A 9,054-nucleotide genomic window follows, 5' to 3' on the forward strand; every position below is an offset into this window, starting at 1 on the left:
GTCTCTGCCTCTTGGCTGGTTCTTGGGGCCAGCTCTTCTTATCAAGGACTGTCTCTGCCTCAGCTAATTTCAACAATGTAAGCGCTAAACATCATATTTCATCCCCCTTTATTATATCTACTGAGATTCTTTTGACTCCCCTTGTCTCAGTCCCCCCTTTTCTAGAAAATAGTAAATTCTTTTACTATATCTAATCCTAGTACTTCTAATACATTGTTTCCCTATCTAGCATCCTCTCAAAGTATTTGTTGGTCTCGAGTTTTCGTCGTAACTGATTCTTTTTCCATTCACTGTAAGAGTCTCCTGTACTCCTACAGCACAAAAAGCCACATCGAACCACTATGCCAAGAACCACAGACAAGAGAATAATGATTATTATAGTGACAAACAATTGCTTCAACCATGTCAAATTTGGCAACCAGGAGGTTAATTTTTCTAATATGTCTGTCAAGTCCCAAGAAGTGTCATCTTGGGAAGCTTCATGTAGTATTCTAGTCTTTTCCCATATCTCTTCAAGATCTGTTTCAATTGTTGGTTTTGATTGATATAGGTACAGCAAAGTTTGGTTTATAACTACACATAAGCCCCCTTCTTTTGCTAAAAGCATGTCCAATCCCATTCTATTTTGGAGTACTACTTTACTTAGGGATTGTATTTCCAGTTGCAGCCCTCGAATCACATCAATTGTAGCATTTTCTATAACCTCTAATGTAGCAGATATATTCACGATGGCTTTCTCCAATTTGCTTACCCCTAAAGAGGGGATTAACCATTGGAATTAGTGGGTTTTCAGTCCATTTTACACGGAGCCAAGGTGTTCTCAGAAACCCTCGGGGAGGCGAAGCTCCCTCGAATATACTGATCTGAGGTGTGAGGTACCCCCGAACACAGTGTCCCTTCCAGTTCTGGGGTAAACTCTTTCTGGCCCTGCCATCCCCACAGAGCTACCAGTATCCAGGCCCTATGTTGCATCTTGGACCGAGATGCGACTCCCTTCTGTCTTGTCCTCGCCCCCTCTTTCCTGGCCCCCTCTTTGGTTTCCGGATATAATAGAAACTGATAGTTAAGTTCAGTCCAAGACATTCTAATTTTCCTTTATCAAAAGTTCCCAGATTTTCCGCAAGGCTACAATTATCCATGTCTCCCCAAATATTATCAGTAATATTTAAGCAACAGCCAGTAATTAAGACCTCTTTAGGGTCAGGTACCTCCAGATCAAAGCTGGGTCCCCGCTGGGTATTCCCCTTTCCATAAGGGCATGATCCATTCCTGTCTGGCCCGTCCTTACTAAGAGATGTCCAATTTGTGGTCGGGATTCCTAAAAAGGGGAGTTCCATGTTCCCCCGAGGAAGGGGATTGCATACCCAACAGTCTGATAAATTTAGTACTTTCGAGATACTCTCTGTTATATTTAAATAAGTATTTCGATCCCAAGCCTGCCCCTTGGGCAAGGTCCAACTCAGGAGCATGACAATCAATGTCTCCCAAATTTGAGCTTTAAAGGTCCCTTTTCTTGTGAAGTCCATTGTCCTTTGGGTGCTTTCTTCACCCTAGTGTGATGGATCCAGGCGCTCTGTTCCTTGATCCTAATCGCGGTGAAGGAGGTAAGTAATACTTGAAATGGTCCTTCCCACTGCGGCTCCAGAGTTTTTTCTGTAAGAGACTTTATATACACATAATCTCCTGGTTGTATATTATGTACAGGCCCATCTAAACCTCTCCCTCGAGTCCCAACCACATGCTTCCAGATTTTATTAAGTTGCTTACCTAATGCTACCATGTAAGAAGTCATAATTTCACCCCCCGCTTGTACAGACACCCCTCTCTGTATCCCATAAGGTTGTCCATACAGGCCATTGTAGAACGAGCACATCGAACCTTAAAGACCCTGCTAGATCGGCTTAGGGAGGGGGACCAGGCGGAGCCCTCCTGCTTACGGGATAATTCACCTGTTCTCCGTGCACAGCGTCTCCTGTTAACTGCGTTAACTTCATTAAATCAGACAATTCAGGGGGACCTGGACCAGACGACGGCGCAACGACATTTTACGAGTACGGAAGAGAAAGGCCCCTACCCGTTGGTCCGTGTGCGTGATCCCCAGACACGCCAATGGGACGGACTGTTTGAGCTGCGTTGCCTCAGGCGGGGGTACGCCTGTGTACAGATACCTGAAGGGCTACTGAAATGGGTCCCTAGTCGCATGGTTCGTCCTGCCCTAACCTTGTAGTGTTTGAGTGTTTTTCTTTACAGATTGCTGTTATCCTTTCCTGGCTTGTGACGTCTTGGGTATCTGCTACGAATTTCTGACGCTGGAGCAATTAATAAACAAGATAACAGAACTGCAGAAGCAAGAAGGTGCTGCAAGACCTTTATAGCAATTAAGAAAAATGTTCATTTTGGCTTGGAGCATTTAGCTGCGGGATGGGGACTAGGAGTTGGTTTGTATCTTTGTTAAAAATCGGGGTTTCTTTTATTCTTGTGTATTTTATTAGGTATAATGTTGCTTTTACTGTGTTTAATTAATTGTGTTCATATATCTTGTAGGTCACCTTAGCCGACATAACAGGTCAAGATTCTCTGTGCACTGCAACCACATCACTAAGCCCGTGAACCAATAGACACGATGGCTATGACTCGTGCGGCACGTCTGGCCAGCGACCGCATGTGCCATAGGCTCCCTATGTTTCAACTGAGGCGAATTTTGGCACCCGCTGGCCACGTGTGCTGAAATCTGTTCCTCTGCAAATGTACAAATACCGGGATTTTCCGAAGAGCATCGGGCTGGTGTACGGCAAGGCCATCGTTGCCTCTGTGGGGACGCCCACATAAAGCTGGCACCTACCGATTGCTGGCCTGAGTTCGCGGATGGTGGTGACTAGATCTGCTAATGCTCTTCTAATAGAAAAAGGGAGGGGGAATTGTTGTGGGAACATATTTAGCTAACAGTCACAAGAGCATTCCAGACGCCTTTAGAAGGCCTTGAACAGAATAAACAAGAAGACAAAATAAGAAGATACCAATTAGAAAAACACAGGTGCATATTCCACGATAAAGAGAACTTGGCACAAACAACCTCAATTCGGCAGTTTATCTTGACCAATTAGACTGAGATAAGTCTCGTATGTTTAGTTAGTATGACCAATTATATTTTATGTTTATGCGTGTGTGCAGTGTTGATGCAGCCAATCATTGAGTGCAACTGGACGCGTGGACAGTGCATGAATAGTGTGTGTAACCAATGGGAGCTAGTTGGACATGAGGAGGGGGAGATGTAGGGAACACCGTTCGGAAGATCTCGCGATGTCACGGAAAGGTAGAAGGCTAGTCGTCGCCTCCCTGTGACATATCAGTAATCCCACCTACCGTTGTTAGTATAAAAGGAATTAACTGCGCAATAAAGGACGGAGTTGGCACTCACACCATGTGTGTTATCTGTCTCTTCCCTGGTCCAGGCCGACCAGTGATCTAATCGCGGCACCTTGATATGTAGCACTGCTACATACGATCTTACTAAGAAGGCACAAGTAGAGGCCTTGCTTGAATAGATAGGGCCAGAAAAGATAAGAACTCCTGCCTTTGTTCCCGTCCTTGTAGATAATTTAGCTTAGCACTAACAAGCACTGATGTATCAAAACATGTAAAGGACCATACTGCGCAGAATCACCTGAGGAGGGTCAAATAGCGGACAAGTGAGGAAGACTATGGAAGACCACCAGAGGACTCCTGAAGACCACCAGAGACCTTCAATGCGCCTGCGTAAAGGACATTTGCATATGCTAATAGTTTCCCAGAAAACTAATGAATATGTATAACATTTCTCAGAAATCTAGTGAATATGTATGTAGAACCTGTACTTAACCTGCACAATTAGACCCGACGGTATGCACGATAGGTGGAACGATCCCCCGTGCATCCAGCGCTGCCAATAAAGAATACCTACTCAATAGTTAATCAAACTATTGTGTTAGTTTCTTTGAATCAATATCTCAGAAAATCCCCATGATGTGTCATCCATAGTGATAAGATGTAACTCCTTAGAAATTTCCCAAATCTTTCCAATATCTGTCTCTATTTGCTGTCTTTCATTTAAATAAGCACAACGGCTCTGATTTATAAGTACACACACACACCCTTCCTTTGCGGTTAACATATCTAATGCAAGGCGATTTTGTATCGTTATCTTTGCCAAGGAATCAATTTCAGCTTGTAATTTTCCTAGAGCGTCAGCAGTAGTATTGGCTAAAGTCTCGACCACCGCTGATACATTGACTATTGCTTTTTCCAATTCAGATGCTCCAAGCATTGGGAAAAGCCATCGTACCACACTGTGGAATGTGGTACCTCGTTCTATAAGAGGGTTAGAGGTTCTTTTAGTCCTCGTGTGGTGCCATGGGGATCGGAATATTCCCTGTAATTTTCGTAAGATAGGGAGTGTTTGTGGGATTATTATTCCCTCTGTGCATTCTCCCCACCAATCGATAGGTAAACTCTTATGTGCCTTCCCGTTTGCACAAAGGTACCAACGCCCATCAGGGAGATTACAATTGGACGGCTCCCGAGGAGGAGGAAGATAACAACTCCCTGTTAGATTTCCCCATCCTGTATTAGCTATCCCTGTAGAGTGTGATTCATTACATCGAAAGCAAGTTCCATTCAGTGTCCCAAGAAAACTAGAAGTGTTGGCATAATGGGGGCGCATCATTACGGGGTTTCCCCTTCTGCCTCTTTCCATGTCTTTTAATCTCCAAGACCAATTGTATCGATCATTATCATGTGGGTCTCTGCTATCCAGATCAAGTTTATACTTCACTATAGTTCTGGAACCATTTCCATATAAACAAGTATAGTTGCCAGTTCTATTCAATAGTGTTTTAGTGCTGTTTGTTCTGAGGGGGACACCAATAAACGGGAAGGTTTCTCCTTGTCTGGGTATTAAGGTACACATCCAACAGCTTGATACATTAATATCCTTTGCTAGCTCCTGGTTATATCTGACAAACAGGTTTTCATCCCACGCCTTACACAGAGTCCCTACAACTCACCATATTACCACGTAAAAACTAAATGTCCATCGGGTTTTGTGGTGACTTTCCATGGAGTTTTGGGTGTCTTTTTCACTCTGGTGTGATGAATCCAAGCGTCCTGTTCCTTGATTCTGATTGCAGTAAAGGAGGTGAGTAGTACTTGGAATGGTCCTTCCCACTGTGGCTCCAGGGTTTTTTCTGTAAGAGACTTTACATATACATAATCCCCAGGTTGTATATTATGTACAGGTCCATCTAAACCTCTCCCTCGAGTCCCAGCTACATGCTTCCTGATTTTATTGAGCTGCTTACTCAGTGCTACCATGTAAGAGGTCATGATTTCGTCCCCAGCTTGCACAGACACCCCTTTCTGTATTTCATAGGGTTGTCTATACAAAATTTCAAAGGGGCTCAGTCCTTCCCTCGCCCTAGGTCTTGTTCGTATACGCAGAAGGGCTAAAGGGAGAGACTGAGGCCATGTCAGATTTGCTTCTTGTCCCAATTTCACAATTTGCTGTTTGATTAAGTGGTTCATTTTTTCCACTTGACCACTTGACTGGGGGGTGATATGGAGTATGAAGCTGCCAATCTATACCCAAATGGCGGCTAATTTGTTGTACTATTTTTGAGACAAAATGTGATCCTCTGTCAGAGGACATGGTTGCTGGAACCCCAAAATGTAGTATTATCTCTTGCACTAATATTTTAGTTACCTCCCGAGCTTTAGCCGTTCTTGTTGGGAATGCTTCTGGCCAACCTGAAAAGGTATCAGTTAATACCAATAAATATCGATACCCCTCTTTTCTTGGAAGTTCTGTAAAATCAATTTGCCATTGTTGTCCAGGCCCATTGCCTTTTCCAATCTGGCCCATTTCTGGCTTGGGGGTATTCTTAGGATTAGTCTGGAGGCAAAGATCACACTGTTGAGTCACCTGTCTCACCGTGGTATATAAATTTCTAGCCACAATTTCTCTTATCAAATGTTTATACAGAGCGTCTGTCCCCCAATGTCTTTTCCTATGCTCCTCCTGTATCAAATGCCACAATAAGCAAGAGGGAATGATTAGTTTTCCCTGTGGGGTATGAGCTCACCCCTCTTCATTATATGACCCTTCTAAATCTGTAATGAGCTTCTGATCTTCCTTGGTGTATTCTGGCTTACCTTCTAGGGAGATCTGCCTATCCGGAATTAAGGCCCCTTCTATTTTTACCTTTGTTTTGGCCACTTGTTTTGCCTCTCTGTCCGCCAGCTCATTCCCTTTTTCCAAATCTGAGCTCACTTTCTGGTGTGCCTTAATATGCAGAATTGCCACTTTCTCAGGGAGCTGGACAGCTTCCAGTAACTTCAGAATTTCTTCTGCGTGTTTGATATTTTTCCCTTGGGAATTCAATAGTCCTCTCTCCTTCCAAATTGCTCCATGTGCGTGTACAACTCCAAAGGCATATCTTGAGTCTGTATAAATGTTCACAACTTTGCCCTGGGCCAATTCCAGGGCGTGGGTTAGAGCAATTATTTCTGCCTTCTGTGCGGAGGTGTTCATGGGCAAAGCCCCTGATTCTATTACCTCTTGGCTGGTGGTGATGGCGTATCCCGCATGTCGATTACCATTTAGGACGTAACTGCTTCCGTCTGTGAACCAAGTTTCCCCGTTTTCCATGGGGCTGTCTTTCAGGTCTGGGCAGCTGGCGTAGGTTGCTTCGATGGTTTCCAAACAGTCACGATGTACCAGTTCTCCTGTGTTCCCGCTGAGAAAAGAAGCTGGGTTGACAATGTTAGTGACTACAATCTCCACATCATCCTGCTCTACCAATATAGCTTGATATCTCAGGAATCTTTGTGGAGAGAGCCAATGTCCACCCTTTGTTTCCAGTACTGCTGATACTGTGTGAGACACCAAAACAGTCATTTTCTGGCCCAGAGTAAACTTTCGGGCTTCCTGTATGTTCAGTATCACAGCTGCAACCGCCCGCAGGCATCCAGGCCAACCTTTTGCAGTTGTGTCTAACTGCTTAGAGAGGTAGGCAACTGCCCATCGATATGGACCCAGGTTTTGTTCTAATATTCCTAGGGCAATGCCCTGCTTTTCGTGGGAGTAAAGAAGAAACGGCTTACATCTGGGAGTCCTAAGGCCGGGGCCGACATCAAAGCCTTTTTCAGTAGCTCAAAGGCTCGTTCGGTCTCCTTGTTCCACTCAAGGTGTTTCTGCTCAGTGGCTGTCAGCGCATACAGTGGTTTAACAAGCAATCCATAATTATAGATCCACAATCGGCACCACCCCGTCATTCCCAGAAAAGTCCGTAACTCTTTCACTGTCTGAGGTCTCTGAGTTTGGCATATTGCCTCTTTACGGGCCTGTCCCAAAGTTCTTTGTCCCGCACTAATTTCATAGCCCAAATAATTCACTTTGCGTTGCATTACCTGTGCCTTTTTCTTGGATAGCCGGTACCCCTGGAGTCCCAGGAAATTCAGCAGACTCACCGTCCATGTCATACAATCTTTCTCTGTTTTGGTGGCGATCAGCATATCATCCACATACTGCAACAGCTTCCCCTCCTCAGACGGGGCTTCCCAGGATTCCAAGTCTTTCGCAAGCTGATTGCCGAAAATGGTAGGACTATTCTTAAATCCTTGTGGCAACACCGTCCAAGTGAGCTGGGTCTTTTGACCACTCTTGGGGTTTTCCCATTCAAATGCAAATAATTTTTGGCTGGCGGCTTTCGGCCTTCCTTGATCCTGATTTCAACAGGTGGAGCACTTTTTGCTCTTCCAGGTGTATCGGTAGCCCATACCCCCGGGTACACTTGGTTTAAGATGTCCTCGTTAATGCTTCCTTCTAGGGGGAGACTGGTTAAGGTTAGGCTCAATATTTGAATATATTGCTGATCTTTTACCTCCAGAGTAATTTCTCCCTTTTCGAATACAATTTTTGCTCACAGTTATTCCAACAAGCCCCTTCCCAAAAGTGCCTTTGGGGAGTTGGGCATATATAAATATTTATGAATGCCCCACTGTTTTCCTAATTTATATTCTAAAGGTTTACAAAAATATGCCTTTTCACTTTGGCCAGTCGCTCCTTTCACCATGACATAATCATCTCCCAGGGGCATCAAAGCTTGGTTCAGAACCGAGTATGTTGCCCCCGTATCTACCAAAAATTCTACCTCTTGTTGTGTTTTCCCTAGCTTGATTATAACCAGTGGATCCGCTAGGGTAGATTCCCCAGGTTCCCGTCAATCTCCCTTCACATGGGCTACTGTTCTTCCTGTTTGAGCCCTCTGATCCTCCTTCTTGTTCTTTGGGCATTCCTTTTTCCAATGACCGAATTTCTTACACAAAGCACATTGATCCTTGCCCAGTCGGGGCAAGTCTCGTCTAGGCCCTCTTCCTCTTTCTTCCTGGATAACAGCCATTAATTTCCTTTGCCCTTGCCTATATCCTTCCTCTCTGTTACTAAATACTCTCCATGCTTCATCCAATAATATTTCTAAATTCCTACCCTCTGTAGGGCGTAATTTCTGAAGTTTGTGCCTTATATCCTCTGTAGATTCACCCAAAAACAGGGAGACCAATTGTTGTACTCCTACCTCTGACCCAGGATCCAGCGGTGTGCTGCGGCGCATTACATCCCTCAGTCGATCCAGGAATTCAGATGGAGACTCAGAAGGACTCTGTGTAACTGCATATAAAGCTGACCAATTTATAATTTTGGGGATTGCCCTCTCCATTCCTTTTGTAATCCACTCCTGATACCCCTGCAATCTTTCCATATGTGCAGATCTCTTAACATCCCACTTTGGGTCTTGGAGAGGGAAATATTCCTTAATGTCCCCTCCTGTGATCTTATAATGATCTTCAGCTAGGTTCCCTGCTGTTTTTAAAATCAGCTCTTTCTCTGTCTCAGTCATATATTCCAATAATAGCTGTATATCCTTCCAATCAGGGTTATGCTGTTTTACAATTGTGGGAGAATTTGTGGGCGAAATTGTGGGAGGACAAAGGAAACTGCACAAGGCACAACTGTTGTTGTAA

General features: G+C 44.4%; 1 long non-coding RNA gene across 1 annotated transcript; it reads right to left on the minus strand.

Moving 5' to 3' along the window:
* Positions 1–1,021: 1,021 nt before the first annotated feature.
* On the minus strand, positions 1,022–8,645 carry LOC121232939. Its single transcript, XR_005931768.1, has 2 exons — positions 8,610–8,645; positions 1,022–1,663 (listed from the first exon to the last, which is right to left on the minus strand). It is a non-coding gene; the product is annotated as an uncharacterized LOC121232939 (long non-coding RNA).
* Positions 8,646–9,054: the final 409 nt, after the last annotated feature.

This window comes from Aquila chrysaetos (genome assembly GCF_900496995.4).
Source record: "Aquila chrysaetos chrysaetos chromosome W unlocalized genomic scaffold, bAquChr1.4 W_unloc_2, whole genome shotgun sequence".
Classification (NCBI taxonomy): domain Eukaryota; kingdom Metazoa; phylum Chordata; class Aves; order Accipitriformes; family Accipitridae; genus Aquila; species Aquila chrysaetos.